We start from the raw sequence: 25,904 nt of genomic DNA, 5'->3' as shown, positions 1-25,904 counted from the left end.
CGCGTTGTATTAAGAAGTTCCATGACGATACTGGTTGTCAACAGTATGCTGAATTTACCGCTTTGAGCATCAGCCTGGATCCCTATGCGAATGGGGGGACCGGCACTGGAGGCATGGAGTGAACAAAATCCCCATGCTTTTATTTTCTAGAACCACACAGATTTGCACTATATTACTGTTAGTGCAGGTAGCTAAAGTCTCTGGGGGATATCCTATTAGCCCCAGTAAAACATTGGGTGCGAAAAACGTATGTTTTTCGCCATTTTTCAACAATTTTTTTTTACAGGCAATCCAGATTGATCGTCTGTAAAAAAAAAATGCTCTTTCTCCCGAAAACACACAGGTTCAGTGAAACCTGTGTGTTGGGGCTGTTTCTGGAGATTTGGTTTTGCCTGCCTGGCCGATGACCGGGGCAACCTGCAGTGTCCCATGCCCGCTGCAGTAGTGGCGCCGCGGCCCGGAAGCTGGCCTCGGCACGGTGACCCCTGGCGGAGAAGCCGGGGCAATGCCGTGACTGCAGCCCCCCTCTCCTCCGCCCCCAGCAGCGGTCACATGGTGGGTAAGCACCCATGTGACATGGGGAGCTGGAGGAGCAGCGCTGCACCGGGAGCTGTCAGCAGCCGGCACCCGGTGAAGCATCAGGTAACCCCCGATAAGCTGAGCTCTTGCTGGCTTATCGGGGGTAATAGCATAACCCCCCGACGGGGCAATTAGCCCCGGTAAATTACCAGAGCTAATTGGATATTCCCCTTTCTGGCATTAATACTGCCCTCAGTGTGGGAGAGAGGGAGAAAACCTCCTCATTATACATTGCTATGTTATGCAGTGATACATAATGTTGCCACTGTGCCACCAATGATAAAGAGATATCTTAGGAAGATACAAGGTAATGATTTTCTCAGTTTTAATGATATAGATCAGTTTAAGTAATTTGTGAAGTGCAAAACTGCTGCACAGTGCAATACTAGCTATGGAGCCAGAATACGCCTGGAACTGCACAAGGGTGCTTAGATTTCCAGTGAGGCGCATGTGATTAATGAGCAAGATGCTCTGGTGTTTGCATTGGAGCACAGGCAGGGGGTAAGAGCTGGGCAGAGTAAGTCGTACAAGTAACATACAGAGCAGACGCACTTAAGGTCCATACACAGTAGACAACGTCACTCTATGAGCGACATCATCTAGTGTTTCCCCTCCCGGGCCGGGCGGTCGGTGGCCGCCCACACACACCGAGCGATATGACCGTTCATATAGCTCAGTGACGTCACGCAGCCACCGGCCGTGCATGCAGCTCCTGGACGACAGTCCAGATCGTTCATGCATGCACTCCCGACAGCAACGATCGTTGCCGACCCACGGGGCCGCGCATCGATCGCTGCTGGCGGCATAAATACACTTGCCAATAAAATGAGCGACGTCGCTCAGGAAGGGGGAAAATGAGCAACGTCGCTTATTTTCTCGGCAGGTGTGTTTGCACCTTTAGTTCTTCACAGCAGCAAAAGAATAAGATTTTACTTACCGGTAAATCTATTTCTCGTAGTCCGTAGAGGATGCTGGGACTCCGTAAGTACCATGGGGAATAGACGGGCTCCGCAGGAGATAGGGCACTTTAAGAAAACTTTGGATTCTGGGTATGCACTGGCTCCTCCCTCTATGACCCTCCTCCAGACCTCAGTTAGGGAAACTGTGCCCAGAGGAGATGGACAATACAAGGCAGGATTTTTGTAAATCTAAGGGCGAGATTCATACCAGCCACACCAATCACACCGTATAACTTGTGATAAACTTATCCAGTTAACAGTATGAACAACAACATAGCCACGGTATCACCGAAAACTATAACATAACCCTTATGTAAGCAATAACTATATACAAGTCTTGCAGAAGAAGTCCGCACTTGGGACGGGCGCCCAGCATCCTCTACGGACTACGAGAAATAGATTTACCGGTAAGTAAAATCTTATTTTCTCTAACGTCCTTGAGGATGCTGGGACTCCGTAAGGACCATGGGGATTATAGCAAAGCTCCCAAACGGGCGGGAGAGTGCGGATGACTCTGCAGCACCGATTGAGCAAACAGGAGGTCCTCCTCAGCCAGGGTATCAAACTTATAGAACTTTGCAAAGGTGTTTGTCCCCGACCAAGTAGCTGCTCGGCACAACTGTAATGCCGAGACCCCTCGGGCAGCCGCCCAAGAAGAGCCCACTTTTCTAGTGAAGTGGGCCTTAACCGATTTCGGTAACGGCAATCCTGCCGTAGAATGCGCCTGCTGAATCGTGTTACAGATCCAGCGAGCAATAGTCTGCATTGAAGCAGGGGCGCCAACCTTGTTGGCCGCATACAGAACAAACAAAGCTTCAGTGTTCCTGATCCGAGCCGTTCTGGTCACATAAATCTTCAAAGCAGTTACTACATTCAGGGACTCAGAATCCTCCAAGTCCCTTGTAGCCACAGGCACGACAATAGGTTGGTTCACATGAAAAGATGAGACCACTTTTGGCAGAAAGTGAGGACGAGTCCTCAACTCTGCCCTATCCACGTGAAAAACCAAGTATGGGCTTTTATGCGATAAAGCCGCCAATTCTGAAACACGTCTCACCGAAGCTAACGCCAACAACATGACCACTTTCCACGTGAGGTATTTTAACTCCACAGTTTTAAGTGGTTCAAACCAAGGTGACTTGAGGAAACGTAACACCACGTTAAGATCCCAAGGCGCCACCGGAGGCACAAAGGGAGGCTGAATATGCAGCACCCCCTTCACAAAAGTCTGTACCTCAGGAAGAGAGGCTAATTCTCTTTGAAAGAAAATGGATAAGGCCAAAATCTGGACCTTTATGGACCCTAATTTTAGGCCCAAGGTCACTCCTGTTTGAAGGAAGTGAAGTAGACGGCCCAAATGGAACTCTTCCGTAGGAGCAGCTCTGGCCTCACACCAAGAAACATATTTCCGCCATATACGGTGATAATGTTTCAATGTCACGTCTTTCCTAGCCTTGATCAGGGTAGGAATGACTTCCCCCGGAATTCCTTTTTCCGCTAGGATCCGGCGTTCAACCGCCATGCCGTCAAACGCAGCTGCGGTAAGTCTTGGAACAGACAGGGCCCCTGCTGCAGCAGGTCCTGCCTTAGAGGAAGAGGCCACGGATCTTCTGTGAGCAACTCTTGTAGTTCCGGATACCAAGTCCTCCGTGGCCAATCTGGAACAATGAGGATTGTTCTGACCCTGCTTATTCTTACAATTCTCAACACCTTGGGTATGAGAGGAAGAGGAGTAAACACCTAGACCGATCTGAACACCCAAGGTGTCACCAGAGCGTCTACCGCTACCGCCTGAGGGTCCCTTGACCTGGCGCAATACCGCTTTAGCTTTTTGTTGAGACGGGACGCCATCATGTCTATTTGAGGCAGGCCCCACCGATCCGCGATCTGTGCAAAGACTTCTTGATGAAGTCCCCACTCCCCCGGATGCAGGTCGTGCCTGCTGAGGAAGTCCGCCTCCGAGTTGTCCACCCCCGGGATGAACACCGCTGACAGCGCGCTTACATGGCCTTCCGCCCAACGTAGAATCCTGGTCGCTTCTGCCATGGCCACTCTGCTCCTTGTTCCGCCTTGGCGGTTTATATGAGCCACTGCCGTGACATTGTCTGACTGAATCAGAACCGGTCTTCTCCGAAGTAAGTTCTCCGCTTGACGCAGGGCGTTGTATATGGCCCTCAACTCCAGGACGTTGATGCGGAGACAAGTCTCCAGGCTTGACCAGAAACCTTGGAAATTTCTTCCCAGTGCCACTGCTCCCCAGCCTCGGAGGCTTGCGTCCGTGGTTACCAGGACCCAGTCCTGAATGCCGAACCTGCGACCATCTAGAAGGTGAGCACTGTTCAGCCACCACAGGAGAGATAGCCTGGTCCTGGGAGACAGGGTGATCCTTTGATGCATTTGTAAATGGGACCCGGACCACTTGTCCAAGAGGTCCCATTGAAAAGTCCTCGCATGGAATCTGCCAAAAGGGATGGCCTCGTATGAAGCCACCATCTTCCCCAGGACCCGCGTGCACTGATGCACTGAAACCTTCTTTGGTTTCAATAGGTTCCTGACCATGTACAAGAAATATATATGTCTAATTTTAAAGCTGCCATTTAAAATCGATGGGATTTACCCTCCAAAATCCCCACACACATATACAACGAATACAAAGATGATTAAAAAACAGGCGCTCTTTAAAGTATTAAAACTTTAAAACATTGGAAGTCCACTTCAAACTTTTATAGCTTCCTCCAGATCGGTGTTAACGTGGGGGTGAAAAGACACTTACATAGCAGTTCAACCTCGCGTTCCTATAAAGGTATCTTTAAACAGGTCTGGATGAAGTTGATCCTATCACACACAGCGGTCGTATGGAATAACACTTACATTTGGTTTCAGTCCCGAGTGCACTGAAAGGTATCTTTCAAACGATCCCCATATGCAGTAGGTAGGAAGCAGGCAAACCAACGTGAATAAAAACATACACAGGTTTTATTCATAAAATAACACAAAAAAGAACAGCATGGTTAACTTGACATGAAGTTATCCATGCTGTGACGAACATTTATCTTCCATGGGACATTCTTGCTGCAGCTTTCTTTTTTGTGTTATTTTATGAATAAAGGCCCTCATTCCGAGTCGTTCGCTCGTTCTTTTTTTTCGCATCGCAGTGAAAATCAGCTTAGAGCGCATGCGCAATGTTCGCACTGCGACTGCGCTAAGTAATTCTGCTATGAAGAAAGGATTTTTACTCACGGCTTTTTGTTCGCACCGGCGAACGTAGTGTGATTGACAGGAAATGGGTGTTAATGGGCGGAAACACGGCGTTTTATGGGCGTGTGGCTGAAAACGCTACCGTTTCCGGAAAAAACGCAGGAGTGGCCGGAGAAACGGGGGAGTGTCTGGGCGAACGCTGGGAGTGTTTGTGACGTCAAACCAGGAACGACAAGCACTGAACTGATCGCACAGGCAGAGTAAGTCTGGAGCTACTCTAAAACTGCTAAGTTTTTTTTGTTCGCAATATTGCGTAAACTTCGTTCGCACTTTTAAGATGCTAAGATACACTCCCAGTAGGCGTAGACTAAGCGTGTGTAACTCTGCTAAATTCGCCTTGCGACCGATCAACTCGGAATGAGGGCCAAAACCTGTGTATGTTTTTATGCATGTTGGTTTGCCTGCTTCCCACCCACTGCATATGGGGATCGTTTGAAAGATACCTTTCAGTGCACTCGGGACTGAAACCAAATGTAAGTGTTATTCCATACGACCGCTGTGTGTGATAGGATCAACTTCATCCAGACCTGTTTAAAGATACCTTTATAGGAACGCAAGGTTGAACTGCTATGTAAGTGTCTTTTCAACCCCACGTTAACACTTGGGCACCGATCTGGAGGAAGCTATAAAAGTTTGAAGTGGACTTCCAATGTTTTAAAGTTTTAATACTTTAAAGAGCGCCTGTTTTTTAATCAGGTTCCTGACCATGGTCATGAGTTCCTGAACCTTTTCGATCGGAAGAAAAACCTTTTTCTGGTCTGTGTCTAGGATCAGGCCCAGAAAGGTCAGACGCGTTGTAGGAACTAGCTGGGACTTCGGTATATTGAGAATCCAGCCGTGTAGCTGCAACGTCTTCATGGACAGAGACACGCTGTCCAGTAACTTCTCCCGAGATCTCGCCTTTATTAGGAGATCGTTCAAGTATGGGATGATTGTGACCCATTTCCGCCATTACCTTGGTGAAAATCCTCGGGCCCGTGGAAAGCCCAAACGGCAACGTCTGAAATTGGTAGTGACAGTCCTGCACTGCAAATCTCAGGAATGCCTGATGAGGGGGGAATATTGGAACATGAAGGTATGCATCCTTTATGTCCAGGGACACCATCCAATCCCCCCCCCCCCCCCCCCCTCCAGGCTGGCGATGACCGCCCGGAGTGATTCCATTTTGAACTTGAACCTTTTCAAGTACAAGTTCAGAGATTTCAGGTTTAAAATGGGCCTGACCGAACCGTCCGGTTTCGGGACCACAAACAGGGTTGAATAATATCCCTCTCCCTGCTGGAGATGAGGAACTGTGACAATCACCTGTTGAACATACAATTTTTGGATTGCTGTCAACACTGACTCCCTCTCTGACGGGGAAGTCGGCAGAGCCGATTTGAAAAACCGGCGAGGAGGCAAGTCTTCGAATTCTAGCCTGTATCCCTGAGCAACAATCTCTATTGCCCAGGGATCCACCTGCGATTGAACCCAGACGTGGCTGAAAAACTGAAGACGAGCCCCCACCAGATCTGCCTTCCCCGGGAAGCCCCAGCGTCATGCGGTGGACTGTGCAGACGCAGGGGAGGACTTCTGCTCTTGGGAACTAGCTGTGTGCAGCTTCTTTCCCCTGCCTTTTCCTCTGGTAACAAAGGACGATCCCCGCACCTTCTTGTTTTTATTGGAACGAAAGGACTGCATTTGATAATGAGGTGCCTTCAAGGTATGCTGAGGGGGGACATAAGGTAAGAAATTCGACTTACCAGCCGTAGCCGTTTAATAAACAAATGTCTCTCTGAGCATCTCTCATATACAAGGCAGCATCTCTGATATGCTCTATGGTCATTTGAATGGCATCCCTATCTAAGGTGTCAATCTCCGTAGATAAGGAATCTGCCCATGCCACAACTGCACTACAAACACAGGCCGACGCCATAGCCGGTCTAGCAATAGTACCGGAGTGAGTGTAAATGTGCTTCAAGGCAATTTCCTGCCTGCGATCGGCCGGTTCCTTGAGGGAAGCCGTATCCTGAGAAGGCAGTGCCACCTTTTTGGACAAGCGTGTCAGCGCCTTGTCCACTTTTGGTGAAGATTCCCATTGTATCCTATCCGTTTGTGGAAAAGGATACGCCATAAGAATCCTTTTGGGAACTTGTGGTCTCCTATCTGGAGAGTCCCAAGCCTTTTCGCACAATTCACTTAATTCAAATGATGATGGAAAAGTGACTTCAGGCTTTTTCTCTTTATACATGTGTACCCTCGTGTCAGGGACAGGGGGTTCCTCAGTAATATGCAAAACCTCTTTAATGGCCATAATCATGTACCGAATACCTTTTGCCACCTTCGGCTGTAATTTAGCATCTTCATGGTCGACACTAGAGTCAGAATCTGTGTCGGTATCTGTGTCATCGGTCTGGGATATGGTGCGCTTCTGAGATCCCGACGGGCCTGGCGCCACAGGGACAGGCATGGACTGGGTACCTGACTGATCCCTAGCTTCTGCCTTGTCTAACCTTTTATGCAATAGATTGACATCTGCATTCAAGACATTCAGCATATCCACCCATTCCGGTGTCGGCATTGCCGACGGCGACCTGACATTCAAACACTCCCCCTCCACAGTAAGCGAGCCTTCCTCGTCAAACATGTCGACACACGCGTACCGACACACTTCATACACACAGGGAACCCCTTTTCTGAAGACAGTATCCCTGTCAAGGCCCTTTGGAGAGACAGAGAGAGAGTATGCCAGCACACACCCCAGCGCAATGACCCTGGAGACCAACACAAAATGTTTTTCCCCCAGCCGCGCTGTATAATATGTTATCCGCCAATTATGTGCCCCCCCCCTCTCTTTTAAGCACCCTTTCACCGTGTGTAAGCAGGGGAGAGTCCGGGGAGCTTCCTCTCAGCAGTGCTGTGGAGAGAAAATGGCGCTGGTGAGTGCTGAGGGAGAAGCCCCGCCCCCTCAGCGGCGGGCTTCTGTCCCGCTCAAACTTAGGAAAATATGGCGGGGGCTCTTTTATATACATGTACAGAGCCCACCTGTACATGTATATAGTCTTTTTGCCATGCAGAGGTTTATATTGCTGCCCAGGGCACCCCCCCCCCCCCCCTGCGCCCTGCACCCTTACAGTGACCGGAGTGTGTGAGGTGTATGGGAGCAATGACGCACAGCTGCAGTGCTGTGCGTTACCTCAGTGAAGCTGAAGGCTTCTGCCGCCTGAGACGTCTTCTGACTTCTGTACTTCTGGCTCTGTGAGGAGAACGTCGGCGCGGCTCCGGGGTTGACGCCCAGTAAGAACCTGCGTTCACCCCCTCTGGAGCTAATGGTGTCCAGTAGCCGAGGAAGCAGAGCCTATCTTTGACAAGAAGGTCTGCTCCTCTCTCCTCAGTCCCTCGATGCAGGGAGCCTGTTGCCATCAGTGCTCCCTGTGAAAAAGTAGTAAAAAGTAGAAAGAAAAATCCAAACAAAAATGCTTTCAGGCAGAGAACTCTGGAGAGCTCTCTGCAGTGCATCCATCTTGCTCTGGGCACAGTGTAAAACTGAGGTCTGGAGGAGGGTCATAGAGGGAGGAGCCAGTTCACACCCAGAATCCAAAGCTTTCTTAAAGTGCCCTATCTCCTGCGGAGCCCGTCTATTCCCCATGGTCCTTACGGAGTCCCAGCATCCTCAAGGACGTTAGAGAAAACAACATTTACATTTTTAAAATTAGGAGATAAAGGGGAGGAGAGGGTGCATTTCGGATTTGGCAACTGGCTCTGTTAAGTCATGTACAAGGGCCTGACTTAGGGGGTCATTCCGAGCTGATCGCTCGCTGACGATTTTGCAGCGCAGCGATCAGGTAAAAAAATTGCAAAACTGCGCATACGTATGCGCCGCAATGCGCACGCACGTCGTACGGGTAAAAAGAGCATTGTTGTTTTACATTGCTTCTAGCGATGATTCTATTCGCACAGCCAAACACAAGAAGATTGACAGGCAGTGGGAGTTTATGGGTGTCAACTGACCGTTTTCTGGGTGTGTTTGGAAAAACGCAGGCGTGTCCAGGCGTTTGCAGGGCTGGTCTTGTTTTGCACAAAATGTTTTTGCACCTCTTGGCAGCACAGGCGTTCGCACGCTTGCAAAACGAAAATACACTCCCCCGCGGGCGGTGACTATGGGTTTGCACGGCTGCTAAAAGTAGCTCGCGAGCGATCAACTCGGAATGAGGGCCATAGATCATTTGCCTACCCTCCCTAATACTGCAGGAGACTCCCTGAAATAGTAGCAATCTCCCTGACTCCCTGAATAGTCCAGCAATCTCCCTGATTGCACCTTACCCCCATTATGCAGGTTTTACATTCTTGGAGAAAAATATAAATAAATTAGAGATACATACATTAAAATGGGATCATCAGTGCCATTTCCCTGCACTGGTTATAAGGCACAATGGGGCAGATGTATTAACCTGGAGAAGGCATAAGGAAGTGATAAACCAGTGATAAGTGCAAGGTGATAAACGCACCAGCCAATCAGCTCCTAACTGTCAATTTGCATATTGGAGCTGATTGGCTGGTGCACTTATCACTGGTTTATCACTTCCGTATGCCTTCTCCAGGTTAATACATCTGCCCCACTGATCCCTACCTGCATTTTAAATAAGGTTTCTCGTAGCCACTTACAGTACATAGAACCTGTAGTAAAACACAATACACAAATAAATCCTGAAAAAAAAATCAGTGTCTTCAACAAGCAGATCTTAGTAACTTTGGGGCTCATTTACACTTGGATGTCAGTCATTTTTCTGACACGCCTCTCAGATGTAGCAGCACGCCGTCCGCGCTGATACAGTAGGTGTTACTTTCACACTCTCCCTGAAATGCTTTTTTAAAAGTAGGAAAGTATGATACAGATAGAGGAACAAGAATGTATCACAGCAGAAACTTATTTGTCCCTTTCCTAAGATGCAGTTTCAGCAGGATAAGAGCTGACACTGCATCTTATTGTCGAGCAGGTTCACCCTCCAACACTCTGCTTAATAAGCTGCGGTGACCAGCTGGAGGTCCAATGGCTGGGATGCTGCTGCTGACTGAATATACCTAATGGAAACTCGCCAGCCTATGGGCCTAATTCAGACCTGATAGCAGCAGCAAAATTGTTCTCCAATGGGCAAAACCATGTGCAGTGCAGGGGGGGGGCAGATATAACATGTGCAGAGAGAGTTAGATTTGGGTGGGGTGTATTCAAACTGAAAACTAAATTGCAGTGTAAAAATAAAGCAGCCAGTATTTACCCTGCACAGAAACAATATAACTCATCCAATCTAACTCTCTCTGCACATGTTATATCTGCCCCCCCCACATGCAATGCACATGATTTTGCCCATTAGAGAACAATTTTGCTGCTGCGATCAGGTCTAAATTAGGCCCTATACTCAATACGCGTTGGTTTATGCCAGGAGGAACCCTTTATTGAAGGTGAAAGTGGTGCCTGTTTTGCGGAAGAGGAAGCTGAGCTGGAGCCTCCAACTGTAAAATCATCTCCAAGTTCCTCAGTCGCATATTTCTGATAAAAGCCCCTATTTTTTACCATTGTGACAGAACGTCGTTTATTCAGATATATTATGACATATTATTTTTAATTTTCTGTGAAAATAAATGTAAGGAAACTTTTTACACTATTTTGGATATTTTGGGGCAGATGTATTAACCTGGAGAAGGCATAAGGAAGTGATAAACCAGTGATATGTACAATGTGATAAATGCACCAGCCAGTCAGCTCCCAACTGTCAGTTTACATATTGGAGCTGATTGGCTGCAGTGGCAAACGCAGGATCTCTAGAGCGGGGGTTTCCAAATGAAGTCTACAATCTCCTCTCCCACTCTGCGGAACAGTGGAGCAAGTGTGGGAGTCTGGGGGAGTGGCAGAAGAACCTAGTAACGACCCTGGACATTAATGTAAACATTGGTCTTTTTATATACTGGATACTGTATAGAATAAAGTATTAATATCTAACACTATAGGTGGTCTCTAACTATAGATGGTCTCTAGTATACGCTGTATCAAACATTTAAATAATATAAATAAGTGGTCAGGAAAAGGTTAAACATACCATAATAAATTAATATAAAAACATAATAGAAGCAATACTGCACTTTCTAAGCACACATTCTCCCACCTCATGATAAGGCTCCTGTCTCTACTTCCTAGTAGCTACTCTCTGGTCCAGTGCACTGATTGAGGATCCACTCACGGCAATCTTGCTAGGAGAAGCTGCTACTATTCGGCATGTGCAGTAGCTCTGTCCCTTAAACTGCATAATGTGGCTGCAGCTCTTGTAACTGTATTATAATAAGAATTTACTTACCGATAATTCTATTTCTCGGAGTCCGTAGTGGATGCTGGGGTTCCTGAAAGGACCATGGGGAATAGCGGCTCCGCAGGAGACAGGGCACAAAAGTAAAGCTTTCCGATCAGGTGGTGTGCACTGGCTCCTCCCCCTATGACCCTCCTCCAAGCCAGTTAGGTACTGTGCCCGGACGAGCGTACACAATAAGGGAGGAATTTTGAATCCCGGGTAAGACTCATACCAGCCACACCAATCACACCGTACAACTTGTGATCTAAACCCAGTTAACAGTATGATAACAGCGGAGCCTCTGAAAAGATGGCTCACAACAATAATAACCCGATTTTTGTAACTATGTACAAATATTGCAGATAATCCGCACTTGGGATGGGCGCCCAGCATCCACTACGGACTCCGAGAAATAGAATTATCGGTCAGTAAATTCTTATTTTCTCTATCGTCCTAGTGGATGCTGGGGTTCCTGAAAGGACCATGGGGATTATACCAAAGCTCCCAAACGGGCGGGAGAGTGCGGATGACTCTGCAGCACCGAATGAGAGAACTCCAGGTCCTCCTTAGCCAGGGTATCAAATTTGTAGAATTTAGCAAACGTGTTTGCCCCTGACCAAGTAGCTGCTCGGCAAAGTTGTAAAGCCGAGACCCCTCGGGCAGCCGCCCAAGATGAGCCCACCTTCCTTGTGGAATGGGCATTTACATATTTTGGCTGTGGCAGGCCTGCCACAGAATGTGCAAGCTGAATTGTATTACACATCCAACTAGCAATAGTCTGCTTAGAAGCAAGAGCACCCAGTTTGTTGGGTGCATACAGGATAACAGCAAGTCAGTTTTCCTGACTCCAGCCGTCCTGGAACATATTTTCAGGGCCCTGACAACATCTAGCAACTTGGAGTCCTCCAAGTCCCTAGTAGGTGCAAGGCACCACAATAAGCTGGTTCAGGTGAAACACTGACACCACCTTAGGGAGAGAACTGGGGACGCGTCCGCAGCTCTGCCCTGTCCGAATGGACAAACAGATATGGGCTTTTTTGAGAAAAAGCCACCAATTTGACACTCGCCTGGTCCAGGCCAGGGCCAAGAGCATGGTCACTTTTCATGTGAGATGCTTCAAATCCACAGATTTGACTGGTTTTAAACCAATGTGATTTGAGGAATCCCAGAACTACGTTGAGATCCCACAGTGCCACTGGAGGCACAAAAGGGGGTTGTATATGCAATACTCCCTTGACAAACTTCTGGACTTCAGGAACTGAAGCCAATTCTTTCTGGAAGAAAATCGACAGGGCCGAAATTTGAACCTTAATGGACCCCAATTTGAGGCCCATAGACACTTCCTGTTTGCAGGAAATGCAGGAAACGACCGAGTTGAAATTTCTTTGTGGGGCCTTCCTGGCCTCACACCACGCAACATATTTTCGCCACATGTGGTGATAATGTTGTGCGGTCACCTCCTTTCTGGCTTTGACCAGGGTAGGAATGACCTCTTCCGGAATGCCTTTTTCCCTTAGGATCCGGCTTTCCACCGCCATGCCGACAAACGCAGCTGCGGTAAGTCTTGGAACAGACATGGTACTTGCTGAAGCAAGTCCCTTCTTAGCGGCAGAGGCCATAAGACCTCTGTAAGCATCTCTTGAAGTTCCGGGTACCAAGTCCTTCTTGGCCAATCCGGAGCCATGAGTATAGTTCTTACTCCTCTACGTCTTATAATTCTCAGCACCTTAGGTATGAGAAGCAGAGGAGGGAACACATACACCGACTGGTACACCCACGGTGTTACCAGAACGTCCACAGCTATTGCCTGAGGGTCTCTTGACCTGGCGCAATACCTGTCCCGTTTTTTGTTCAGATGGGACGCCATCATGTCCACCTTTGGTATTTCCCAACGGTTTACAATCATGTGGAAAAAACTTCCCGATGAAGTTTCCACTCTCCCGGGTGGAGGTCGTGCCTGCTGAGGAAGTCTGCTTCCCAGTTTCCATTCCCGGGATGAAACACTGCTGACAGTGCTATCACATGATTTTCCGCCCAGCGAAAAGTCCTTGCAGTTTTTGCCATTGCCCTCCTGCTTCTTGTGTCGCCCTGTCTGTTTACGTGGGCGACTGCCGTGATGTTTTTCCCACTGGATCAATACCGGCTGACCTTGAAGCAGAGGTCTTGCTAAGCTTAGAGCATTATAAATTTACCCTTAGCTCCAGTATATTTATGTGGAGAAAAGTCTCCAGACTTGATCACACTCCCTGGAAATTTTTTCCTTGTGTGACTGCTCCCCAGCCTCTCGGGCTGGGCTCCGTGGTCACCAGCATCCAATCCTGAATGCCGAATCTGCGGCCCTCTAGAAGATGAGCACTCTATAACCACCACAGGAGAGACACCCTTGTCCTTGGATATAGGGTTATCCGCTGATGCATCTGAAGATGCGATCCGGACCATTTGTCCAGCAGATCCCACTGAAAAGTTCTTGCGTGAAATCTGCCGAATGGAATTGCTTCGTAGGAAGCCACCATTTTTACCAGGACCCTTGTGCAATGATGCACTGTTTTTAGGAGGTTCCTGACTAGCTCGGATAACTCCCTGGCTTTCTCTTCCGGGAGAAACACCTTTTTCTGGACTGTGTCCAGAATCATCCCTAGGCACAGCAGACGTGTCGTCGGGATCAGCTGCGATTTTGGAATATTTAGAATCCACCCGTGCTGTTGTAGCAGTATCCTAGATAGTGCTACTCCGACCTCCAACTGTTCCCTGGACTATGCCCTTATCAGGAGATCGTCCAAGTAAGGGATAATTAAGACGCCTTTTCTTCGAAGAAGAATCATCATTTCGGCCATTACCTTGGTAAAGACCCGGGGTGCCGTGGACAATCCAAACGGCAGCGTCTGAAACTGATAGTGACAGTTCTGCACCACGAACCTGAGGTACCCTTAGTGAGAAGGGCAAATTTGGGACATAGAGGTAAGCATCCCTGATGTCCCGGGACACTATATAGTCCCCTTCTTCCTGGTTCGTTATCACTGCTCTGAGTGACTCCATCTTGATTTGAACCTTTGTAAGTGTTCAAAAAATTTTTTAGAATAAGTCTCACCTAGCCTTCTGGCTTCAGTACCACAATATAGTGTGGAATAATACCCCTTTTCTTGTAGTAGGAGGGGTAATTTAATTATCACCTGCTGGGAATACAGCTTGTGAATTTTATCCCATACTGCCTCCTTGTCGGAGGGAGACCTTGGTAAAGCAGACTTTAGGAGCCTGCGAAGGGGAAACGTCTCGACATTCCAATCTGTACCCCTGGGATACTACTTGTAGGATCCAGGGGTCCTGTACGGTCTCAGCGCCATGCTGAGAACTTGTCAGAAGCGGTGGAACGCTTCTGTTCCTGGGAATGGGCTGCCTGCTGCAGTCTTCTTCCCTTTCCTCTATCCCTGGGCAGATATGATCTTATAGGGACGAAAGGACGGAGGCTGAAAAGACGGTGTCTTTTTCTGCAGAGATGTGACCTAGGGTAAAAACGGTGGATTTTCCAGCAGTTGCCGTGGCCACCAGGTCCGATGGACCGACCCCAAATAACTCCTCTTCCTTTATACGGCAATACACCTTTGTGCCGTTTGGAATCTGCATCACCTGACCACTGTCGTGTCCATAACATCTTCTGGCAGTTATGGACATCGCATTTACTCTTGATGCCAGAGTGTCTATAGTCAATAAAATACTGTCCCTGTCAAGGGTATCAATATTTTTAGTCAGGGAATCCGACCAAGCCACCCCAGCTCTGCACATCCAGGCTGAAGCGATCGCTGGTCGCAGTATAACACCAGTATGTGTGTATATACTTTTTATGATATTTTCCAGCCTCCTGTCAGCTGGTCCTTGAGGACGGCCCTATCTATAGACGGTACCGCCACTTGTTTTGATAAGCGTGTGAGCGCCTTATCCACCCTAAGGGGTGTTTCCCAACGCGCCCTAACTTCTGGCGGGAAAGGGTATACCGCCCATAATTTTCTATCGGGGGGAACCCACGCATCATCACACACTTTATTTAATTTATCTGATTCAGGAAAAACTATGGTAGTTTTTTCACATCCCACATAATACCCTCTTTTGTGGTACTTGTAGTATCAGAAATATGTAACACCTCCTTCATTGCCTTTAACGTGTGGCCCTAATAAGGAATACGTTTGTTTATTCACCGTCGACACTGGATTCAGTGTCCCTGTCTGTGTCTGTGTCGACCGACTAAAGTAAACGGGCGTTTTAAAAACCCCTGACGGTGTTTTTTGAGACGTCTGGACCGGTACTATTGTTTGTCGGCCGTCTCATGTCGTCAACCGACCTTGCAGCGTGTTGACATTATCACGTAATTCCCTAAATAAGCCATCCATTCCGGTGTCGACTCCCTAGAGAGTGACATCACCATTACAGGCAATTGCTCCGCCTCCTCACCAACATCGTCCTCCTACATGTCGACACACACGTACCGACACACAGCACACACACAGGGAATGCTCTGATAGAGGACAGGACCCACTAGCCCTTTGGAGAGACAGAGGGAGAGTTTGCCAGCACACACCAAAAACGCTATAATTATATAGGGACAACCTTATATAAGTGTTTTCCCTTATAGCATCTTTTTTATATATTTCTAACGCCAAATTAGTGCCCCCCCTCTCTGTTTTAACCCTGTTTCTGTAGTGCAGTGCAGGGGAGAGTCTGGGAGCCTTCCCTCCAGCCTTTCTGTGAGGGAAAATGGCGCTGTGTGCTGAGGAGATAGGCCCCGCCCCTTTTTCGGCGGCCTCGTCTCCCGCTCTTAACGGATTCTGGCAGGGGTTAAATATCTCCATATAGCCTCCGGAGGCTATATGTGAGGTATTTTTAGCCAAAATAGGTATTCATTTGCCTCCCAGGGCGCCCCCCTCCCAGCGCCCTGCACCCTCAGTGACTGCCGTGTGAAGTGTGCTGAGAGGAAAATGGCGCACAGCTGCAGTGCTGTGCGCTACCTTTAGAAGACTGAGGAGTCTTCTGCCGCCGATTCTGGACCTCTTCTTACTTCAGCATCTGCAAGGGGGCCGGCGGCAAGGCTCCGGTGACCATCCAGGCTGTACCTGTGATCGTCCCTCTGGAGCTGATGTCCAGTAGCCAAGAAGCCAATCCATCCTGCACGCAGGTGAGTTCACTTCTTCTCCCCTAAGTCCCTCGTTGCAGTGATCCTGTTGCCAGCAGGACTCACTGTAAAATAAAAAACCTAAGCTAAACTTTTCTAAGCAGCTCTTTAGGAGAGCCACCTAGATTGCACCCTTCTCGGCCGGGCACAAAAATCTAACTGGCTTGGAGGAGGGTCATAGGGGGAGGAGCCAGTGCACACCACCTGATCGGAAAGCTTTACTTTTGTGCCCTGTCTCCTGCGGAGCCGCTATTCCCCATGGTCCTTTCAGGAACCCCAGCATCCACTAGGACGATAGAGAAATACCATTGCTATTGTCATAATATGAGGCACTTGCCAAGAGAAGGGGGGTTTCTGTGCAACCGGAACCCCCCCCCCCTCCCCCCCTGCGTTTGCCTATGCTCTGGTGTGTTTATCACCTTGCACTTATCGCTGGTTTATCACTTCCTTATGCCTTCTCCAGGTTAATACATCTGCCCCTTTATCTTTTATATGTGCTTCATAATCACTTACTTGACCTTGCGACAAAAGCGTCTTCCGTTTTAGAATAGAAGTGTTCATATTTGACATTCTTATATTTTCTACACTTATGCACTTTTTTCCCTACCCACACATTTAATATCTCGTTAGTTTAAGCGCTCAGGGTTTTATCTCTATTTAAAGTTTTTACTGTCTATAGGTTCTTGGGTGAAACCGCGACTCGCTCAGGTCTGCTATATATCCTGTATGCACCAAGGGTAATCCTCTACCTTTCATTTAATACATGTCTGCCTGCCCCTTTGAGGTGTCTAATCTTCAATTACATGAATCCTGAAATACCTTAATTCCGAGATGTAAATTATTTGAACCTACATGAAGTTTTGGAACTGATAATTGTCATCTCTGTGATCCAGAAGCAGCTACGCGCTCAATTTAAGGTTGGATCAAGTATCTTATAGGCGAGCAGCTTAAACTACAGACGTCGGCAGATGTAACTCCGCTGATATGCCGTCTTGGCATCCAACTGAAACTCAGGCCCTACGTGAGTGATTGCAAGTGCCCTGAGGAACACAATACGTTTAATGAGATTTCTAAGGATATATTGCAGAATAAGTCAGATTCGTCGCAGCACTGTCATCTACAAGAAATGGTACTTTTACTGACCTTAATCTGTAAGAGTTTAGCGTAACACCAGCACTTCAGACCTTGAGGATTTGCTCTGTCACAGGGACCAGAAAACCAATGATTACCAGCGTTGAATCTTTGATACCGCTCTGGAAGTAGGATTTTGCGCAGGGTGCAGCCACTCCTGACTAATTATCCTAATAACTACCTGCCAGAAGCATCAGCAGACAGCCACACTCAGGCACGCCATGAAACGGATATCTCAATAGCAAAACACAGTAAAACAGCTTTCTGTGATGATTCATGCAGAAGCTGGAAAAGCAGTAGCGGATCTTGCCACGGGCAAGCAGGACTTTTGCCAGGGACGCCGCCTTCCGGAGGGCGCCGCACCATGGCAAGATCCACTACTGCTGTGCCCCCCGCTGCCCGCTGGTCCCGCGCTGTGAAGGGAACTAGACGCTACGCGTCTAGTTTCCCTTCGTGGAGAGGACCTTTGCTGTGCGGTGCGCGATGATGTCATCGCGCACCGCACAGCATTGTGGGACTGAGACAGACGCTAGGGGTCATAATTGACCTCTAGTGTCTGTCTATGCCAGATCCGAGGAGAGGAGCGGCGCCGGCGGAGGTCTGCAGCGGTCGGGAATCAGGAGCGGGGATAGTAAGTATTAATTATTTATTTTCTCTTTCAGCGGCGCTAATCTACTGTACAGGGGGCGTGACTGACCACGCCCCCTGTGTGAAGCCACGCCCCTATTTCTGCCCGGGCCACCAAAAGGGCTAGAACCGGCCCTGTGGAAAAGGTAACGCATGCCTAAATCACGCGGGATGTCATCCTTCTAGTAACGCACGCATAGCAGACACAATCTGAGGCTCGCAATAACTATTACCACATATACTCATTGGGCCTCAGTCCGTGCTCAGAAAAAAATCAGAATTCATAGTAGTCTGCACCTAGGCGCCAGCACCGTCCCCTCCGTCCGCTGGTGAAAGTTGCACCCATCATCACTACCAGCACGCGTTTGCACCAGAGCTATCTTTGGTGCAGGAGATGTATCTGAAACTAGGGGACTAGGGCCTTATTCAGACCTGATCGCTCCTCTGCGAATTTGCAGAGGTCTGCGATTGGATAATCGCCGCCCAGAGTGAAAATCCGCCGCGAGCGAGTCTGCGTACGCCGTGCAAAAAGATTTTGCATTACGCCGGTCCGCTGCAAATCCGTTAGCAACTCACTCACCATTTAATGATTTTTCCAGTCTGTGTGTGGCCCAGAACCTACTCCTACAGTGCGATGAGAACAGGCTGATCGGGCCGGAGCTGACGTCACACACCCGCCCTGAAAACGCTTGGGAACGCCTGCGTTTTTCCTGACACTCCCAAAAAACGGACAGTTACCACTCACAAATGGCCTCTTCCTGTCAATCAGCCTGCGTTCGCCTAGCAGTTAAAAAAGACGCAGAATTTTTTTTGCAGTTTGGCCATGCGCCTGCGCATTATGATCCGTATGCATGTGCAGTCATTCGATAATCGTCCGTCTTGCGATTTCGCACAACAGCGACCAGGTCTGAATGTAAAAGCGCACATCTATGATCAAATTCTTTGATATGCGGGAACCCCCCAGCACAGGGTAAGTCCGCCCAGTATGCCGGATCCAAAGCCCCCACACCCCCCGCAGACATGCAAAAGTGCAGTACGGATGGTGTAATGGTTAGCATTACTGCCTCACAGCACTGAGGTCATGGGTTCAATTCCCACCATGGCCCTAACTGTGTGGAGTTTGTATATTCTCCCCGTACTTGCGTGGGTTTCCTCCGGGTACTCTGGTTTCCTCCCACAATTCAAAAATATACTGGTAGGTTAATTGGCTCCCAACAAAAGTTAACCCTAGTGTACATGTGGTAGGGAATATAGATTGTAAGCTCCACTGGGGCAGGGACTGATGTGAGTGGCCAAATATTCTCTGTAAAGCGCTGCGGAATATGTGTGCGCTATATAAATAACTGGTAATAAATAATAATAAATAAATAATTGCACGGCAGCGATACTTTTGCATGTTTCAAGTAGCCCTCTGCCTGCGCAGCCTAGCTGCAAAGGCAAACGGCTACCTGCCATGTTAAGGGTTGCAGCAGCTGCATGTGATGTCACACTGCCGCCACCACCCTCCCCAGCAACGGTGCGGACACGCCTCCGTTGTCTGGACCGCGCCCCTTAAATGGAGTGGCGACGCAGACAAATCGTGACGTCAACGCCCCGTTCCTGCCCACCTCCAGGTCTTAAACTGTGTTCTGAAGATAATGCAGTTTAAGATCTTGCACATGCGTGTACCAGTGTACCCGCATGCGCAGAAGTGCAAAATTCGCTTCATAGCGATTTTTGCACATCAGCGACAGGGTCTGAATTTGGCCCTAGATGTATTTCTGCATACGTACAACTCTGAATAGCCCTCCATTCCATCTATGCGCCCAATCAACCACGGCACAGTTATCCTAAGCGTGAACGACCCATTGGCTGCCGAGTTACACACACTAGGCCAGAGGTTCCCAAACGCGGTCCTCAAGGCACCCCAAGAGTCCAGGATTTAGGTATATCCATGGCTCAGCACAGATGGTTAAATCAAATTGACTGAGGTGCTAATTAAGTCACCTGTGACCAAGCATGGATACATTTAAAACCTGGACCGTTGGGGGGGCCTTGAGGACCGCGTTTGGGAACCTCTGCACTAGGCCAAAGCGTAGATACTTATTTGACACCCACTTTCCATCCTCACCAGCTGTGTGTGGAATATTCCTAGACTTTCGAGGTTCTGTGAGACACCAACATCCAACATCCATGCAATAAAAGGAATCACGGACCTACCCTCCCAGGTGGACCTCACTAGGACTTTCCTATACAATGCTGGACTATCGTATGGATGGTAATATCTATTCTATGCCTCAAATAATTGTAAGCATCTGTGCAGGGGCATTTTAAGAGAGGAAGGGGCTTGTGTGCAGGCTCTGTATGGGCCTCCTCCTCTGTGGCAGTGAGTAGACTTTGGCTTTATGCCAGAGACTACTGCACATGTGCAGATCTCCAGGAGCATGTCGCCAGGGCCAGCAACAGGTGGGGGTCAAAGGGGACAACTGTACAGGGCCCCAAGGATCAGAGGGGCCCCAAGGATAAATCACTTGGTGCCCAGCAGGAATGTGAGCTGCCTTGTCCAAAGAGGGCAGCGAGCTGTAGGCGGTGTGGGCACAGACTCAGAGAGACAGGAGCCTCTCACACACAGTGACTGTGTGACGCAAGTGTGCACCTGCTTTTCTGGGTCCAGCTCTGTTGCAGGCAGATACGGGACATGGCAGCAGCTCCACTGGCCAGGATTCCCACGCCCTGCGCCGGCCTCTTCTGGAGGGGTGTGAGGGCCACATGGTACCCTCTGTGCGGTATTTGGGCCTGGATACTTGGAAGTGCAGAGCAGGTGAATCTCTCCTCGGTGTAAGAGTGGCTAGGTGAGGGGATACAGAGCTTTGGGATGGGGTGGAGGAGCTGGGAATGCACCATGGAGTCATTGGGGAGAGACAGACTGTGGGGTGAGTGGGGGAGGAAGAAGAGATATACATATTTATAGGACTCCAGTGGGGTAAGTGTGGGTACAGGGTGTGCGGTGTGGGCCCCCCCAGACCCGGAGGCCCGTGTGCCCTCATTATAAATATACCTATGCATCTATGGTTGACTCTCTAAACAAGTGGATTGAGTCTGGATTATTAAGACATACGATTATTCAAATGCCATAACTCCTAACTGACCCGCTTTATGCGGGACAGTCGCGCCCATGGTCTGCAGTGTTCCGTGGAGGGGAAAGGTTGGCGTGGATAGATACCGTGACTATGAGTGCAGCATCTATTCTCAGTGCAGGGAGAACGTGGGCAGACCAATATATCTCCAAGAGTTTTGGGCATGCCCCCAGACTCATGAAAACGAGGCGTGCTGCGTGGCCATGCCAACTGCCGTGAGACCATGCACACTACTTGGATGTGTGTGCCCTGGGCGCACACAGGGATCCAGACTTTTCAGTCCAAAATGTTGGGAGGTATGAATGCCCCCATTCTTAGATAAATATTATTTATTTGGCTTTTATCATATGCTATTGGCATCAGTATGCCAACCTTGTCCTGTACTTGTTCTTTTCTTTTATTTATTAATAATGTTTGTACGTTTTACACTGATCTGCATACCTGTATATTTTTACTATTTTCATATATGTATGGATAGATAGATAGATAGATAGATAGATAGATAGATAGATAGATAGATAGATAGATAAATATACACACAGTAATTAGTTTTCCTAGACACTCCTGGCTATATCTGGCGATGGAACTCACAGAGGTGGTCATTCAGAGTTGTTCGCTTGTTGCCGAATTTCGCTATGCTGTGATTTACTGCTAAATGCGCATGCGCATGGTACGCAGGGCGCATGCGCTTAGTTATTTAACTAAAAACTTAGCAGTTTTGCTGGTGTTCGTACAACGCTTTTCAGTCGCACTGCTGATCGGTAAATGATTGACAGGAAAGGGGCGTTTCTGGGAGGTAACATGGCGTTTTCCGGGAGTGTGCAAAAAAACGCAGGCGTGTCAGGGAAAAACGCGGCTAGCCGAACGCAGGGCGTGTTTGTGACGTCAAACCAGGAACTAAACGGACTGAGCTGATCGCAATCTAGGAGTAGGTCTGGAGCTACTCAGAAACTGCAAGAAAATATTTAGTAGCAATTCTGCTAATCTTTCATTCGCTATTCTGCTAAGCTAAGATACACTCCCAGAGGGCGGCGGCCTAGCGTGTGCAATGCTGCTAAAAGCAGCTAGCGAGCGATCAACTCGGAATGCGATGATTGTTAAATAGGTAGAAGCCCTAATTCAGTGAGAACTGACATTATAGCAGGGTATAGGGGTTTTTCTCGTTATGATAAACAGAGCCCTAAGGAAGAGAAAGATCAATGAAAATCAGCTGCAGGTGTAATTAGAGGCGCTACAATCATCGCTGATGCCATTTCAGAGTTTGACACGACAGCTAACGCCATCTTCAGATGGCATTAGCACACTATGGGGTATATTCATGAAGCAGTAAAAAGAGTGAAGAAGTGAGCCTGTTGAGAAGTTGCCCATGGCAGCCAATTAACTGCTCCGTACAATTGTATAGTATTCAAATTATAAATGTCACTTCAATGCTGATTGGTTGTCATGGGCAACTTCTCCACCGGCTCACTTCTCCACACTTTTCACGGCTTCATGAATAGACCCCCGTGGGGCATAAAGAAGTGATAAAGCAGTGATAAGTGTAAGGTGATAACGCACCAGCCAATCATTATGGATTTGAAAAATGACAGGAGCTGACTGGCTGGAGCATTATCACCTTGCACTTATCACTTCTTTATCCCTTCTCTAGGCTTAATACATCTGCCCCTGTGCTGGGAACAAGTGCTCCCACAATGCAATGAAGGTTTCATTTAAATCCCTCCGACTCCTCTGGCGCTCATGACCTAATGTCGCACATGTGCGGTAACACGACGGTGACAGAACCCAGCAGTGTAAACTATTAATGCAATATATTTTTTTCTGGGACCCGTCTGCTTTTGGGGGTCACAAACCAATAGGACATAATAGTAAAAACAAAATTGTGGATCAGTGATCTCCAAGGTTCTGCGTGTTAACAGTATCTACAATTACCGTTAAATCTACTGTATATACTGTACATATGGTATACCTCCTGACCATTCCAGTTTTGGTGGTGGCGGGGGAGGAGTGTTCCACTGCAGGTGCATCTTTGACAAAAGGCAAAAAAAAATTCCTTGGAAAGATGCTCAATGGGGCGTGGCCAAGCCCGTTGCAATTGTGAGACCTCCAGTGTTGGGAGGCATGCATGGGGCCTGATCTGAGTTGAATGGAAAACTGACATTTTTACGTAGCTGCTAAAAAAGCGTCTGTATTGTATATTGAAGTTACTGGAGTAGGAATTTGAGTTGCATGTACCTCAGGCATACCTGTCAGTATATTGTAACTGCCCTCCAGGAGACTTCCCGGAAGGTAGATGGAGGTAGACACTGGGTAGGGGGCGGGGGGTGACAAATTGCATCACTGGCCCTGGTCCCGCTGGATGCACAGAACATTCTTCGAGATTTGGAAAGTGTGATCTTATATATACAGACTATAGAGATGAGCAAAAAAGAAATATGGTCATTATCACCAACATTAAAGCTTGCACCAGGCCTTAAGGATGTGGGATCATACCCCTGCTATGGGTGCGGTCACATCACGGTGGGCGTGGCAGTGGGACCCCTGGTTTGAGCTCCATCAAAACTACTCACTCGCTGCTAAAGTCACGGTCCGATTACGGCGGGTCAGAGACACCAGCCAGGTGTACCGTCATGCTGAAGATGGGGACAATTAGGAGGTATGCCATACCGTACACAATTTACCTGAGCTCACGCTTATCGCGCCTCAAGCACAAGGAGCCATAATAAATGTGCAAATCTAAATGTAAACACGTTGCACAGGGATACGTTCGGTATGCCGGCAGTCGGATGCCGGCAGACGAAATCCCAGCGCCGGAATCCCCGTTGCACACATAGACAGATGCAAATGTTATCTGGAGCCGGGAAATTACCTGCGCTCACCTGTATATCCCTCCTAGAACGCTCAGGGTAACACCCCCCCCCCCCCCCCCCCCCACATCCACCGCAGTGGCACAGAAAAGCAAGGCAGGGAATTGCCTTTATCTTCAGCACAAAATCAGATCGGGATACAATAGCCTTGTTTCCATAACAACGTTAACATGTTTTCATTTAATTGCTATGATTGCTTCTTCTCTACCCCTACACATGGCATTTCATTATCTGCTACCGAATATATGCCAGGATACAAATACTTGTTAACAGATTTGCTACTTTTTTTACACTGATTTTCACAATACAAAAGACGTCTCATACAGTAGATGGCATGTGACATTCAGCGTTACACGTAGGTACGACAGAATCGGAGACGCAGCAGGACACTTTTGCGCCCTGTTCTAGACCCCCATTCCTTCCAGAACATATGGCGCCATGACGTAAGGATTAGGGGCCAAGTCAAGAACAGCCAGGTAGGCAGGGTAATAAGGATGCACCACTGAGAACGTCTTCCCTCTGCAAGGTGATGTTCCAGGCACCTCACAAGCCAGAAGAGAATGACCCGGGGCTAGAGGGTATCCGTTCACATGGTCGACCATGTTATGGTCGACAGTCATTAGGTCGACCACTATTGGTCGACATGGACACGTGGTCGACACATGAAAGGTCGACACATGAAAAGGTCGACATGATTTTTTTTTACTTTTTTTTCTTTTGGGGAACTTTTACATATTTTACGATCCACATGGACTACGATTGGAACGGTAATCTGTGCCGAGCGAAGCGAAGGCACCATGCCCGAAGCATGGCGAGCGAAGCGAGCCATGCGAGGGCACGCAGTGCACTAATTGGGGTTCCCAGTCACTTTACGCAAAAAAACGACACCCAAAAAAGTTAAAAAACTCATGTCGACCTTTTCATGTGTCGACCTTTCATGTGTCGACCATGGGTCCATGTCGACCATGTCAATGTCGACCAATAGTGGTCGACCTAATGACTGTCGACCATAACATGGTCGACCATTCATACCGGAACCGGGCTAGAGACGGTGCCACCCTCTTAGGCTTACTTCCTGGACCATCGCACACCATTCCCTACAGCCCTAAACAGAATTACAGCTCACACAGGTTAAATTCCATTTTAACATAATGATCCCGATACAGAGATGGACGCAAACCGTCTGTAAATGCGCTCACATTGCGTGCACCGAAACAAATGTGTTTATTTGCCCTTATGCAGAGTGTGTGCATCCTGCAGTGCACTTGTGTCATATCTGTACGCTTGGTTGGACACTAGTTGTCATCATCAGTGCGCGTTGACACGCGTGCAAAGGACAGTTTGAAAAAGTGTATCTACGCATCCCCCAGTTGCATTGACAAACAGTAGATATCATTACGTTCTCTTTTATTGCAACACTTAGGAAATATTTAGATCCCCGTGTATGGTATTAATTCTATAATAATCAATACGTTGCACTGATAATAAATAATCTTTGTGACTTCCACTGTATTATGGTTCTCTATGTACTTACATATTGTCCTGTTTGATGTCAGTTTATTTGTATAACATGACTAATACTGGCTATTAAGACGGATTCAGTATGATTTCCCGATGGACGGGTTGCCGACGGTCAGGATACCAACAGCGGCTTCCCGTCCATCAGAATCCCAACAGCCCCCTCTAAAGTACCCTAATCCTACCCTGGCCCCTACCATAGCCTGGGGTGCCTAACCCTCCCCGTGGGTACCTAACCCTAACCCTCCCTTCCCCGCTGCCTAAACCTAACCCTCCCCGCATGGTGCCTAACCCTAACCCTCCCTTCCCCGCTGCCTAAACCTAACCCTCCCTTGTTCCTAGATCTAACCGTCCCGCTGAATGGAGGTTCG

At 48.3% G+C, this 25,904-nt stretch overlaps 1 protein-coding gene across 11 annotated transcripts in view; it reads right to left on the bottom strand.

The window, feature by feature from the left end:
* Positions 1–25,904, bottom strand: part of MAP2 (microtubule associated protein 2) — a 360,999-nt gene that overhangs the window by 256,215 nt on the left and 78,880 nt on the right. The window lies entirely within an intron of this gene.

Source organism: Pseudophryne corroboree, chromosome 7, assembly GCF_028390025.1.
Source record: "Pseudophryne corroboree isolate aPseCor3 chromosome 7, aPseCor3.hap2, whole genome shotgun sequence".
In the NCBI taxonomy this organism is placed as follows: Eukaryota; Metazoa; Chordata; class Amphibia; order Anura; family Myobatrachidae; genus Pseudophryne; species Pseudophryne corroboree.
The sequence above is the reverse complement of the archived record's forward strand: the minus strand, read 5'-3'. Positions and strand labels throughout refer to the sequence as shown.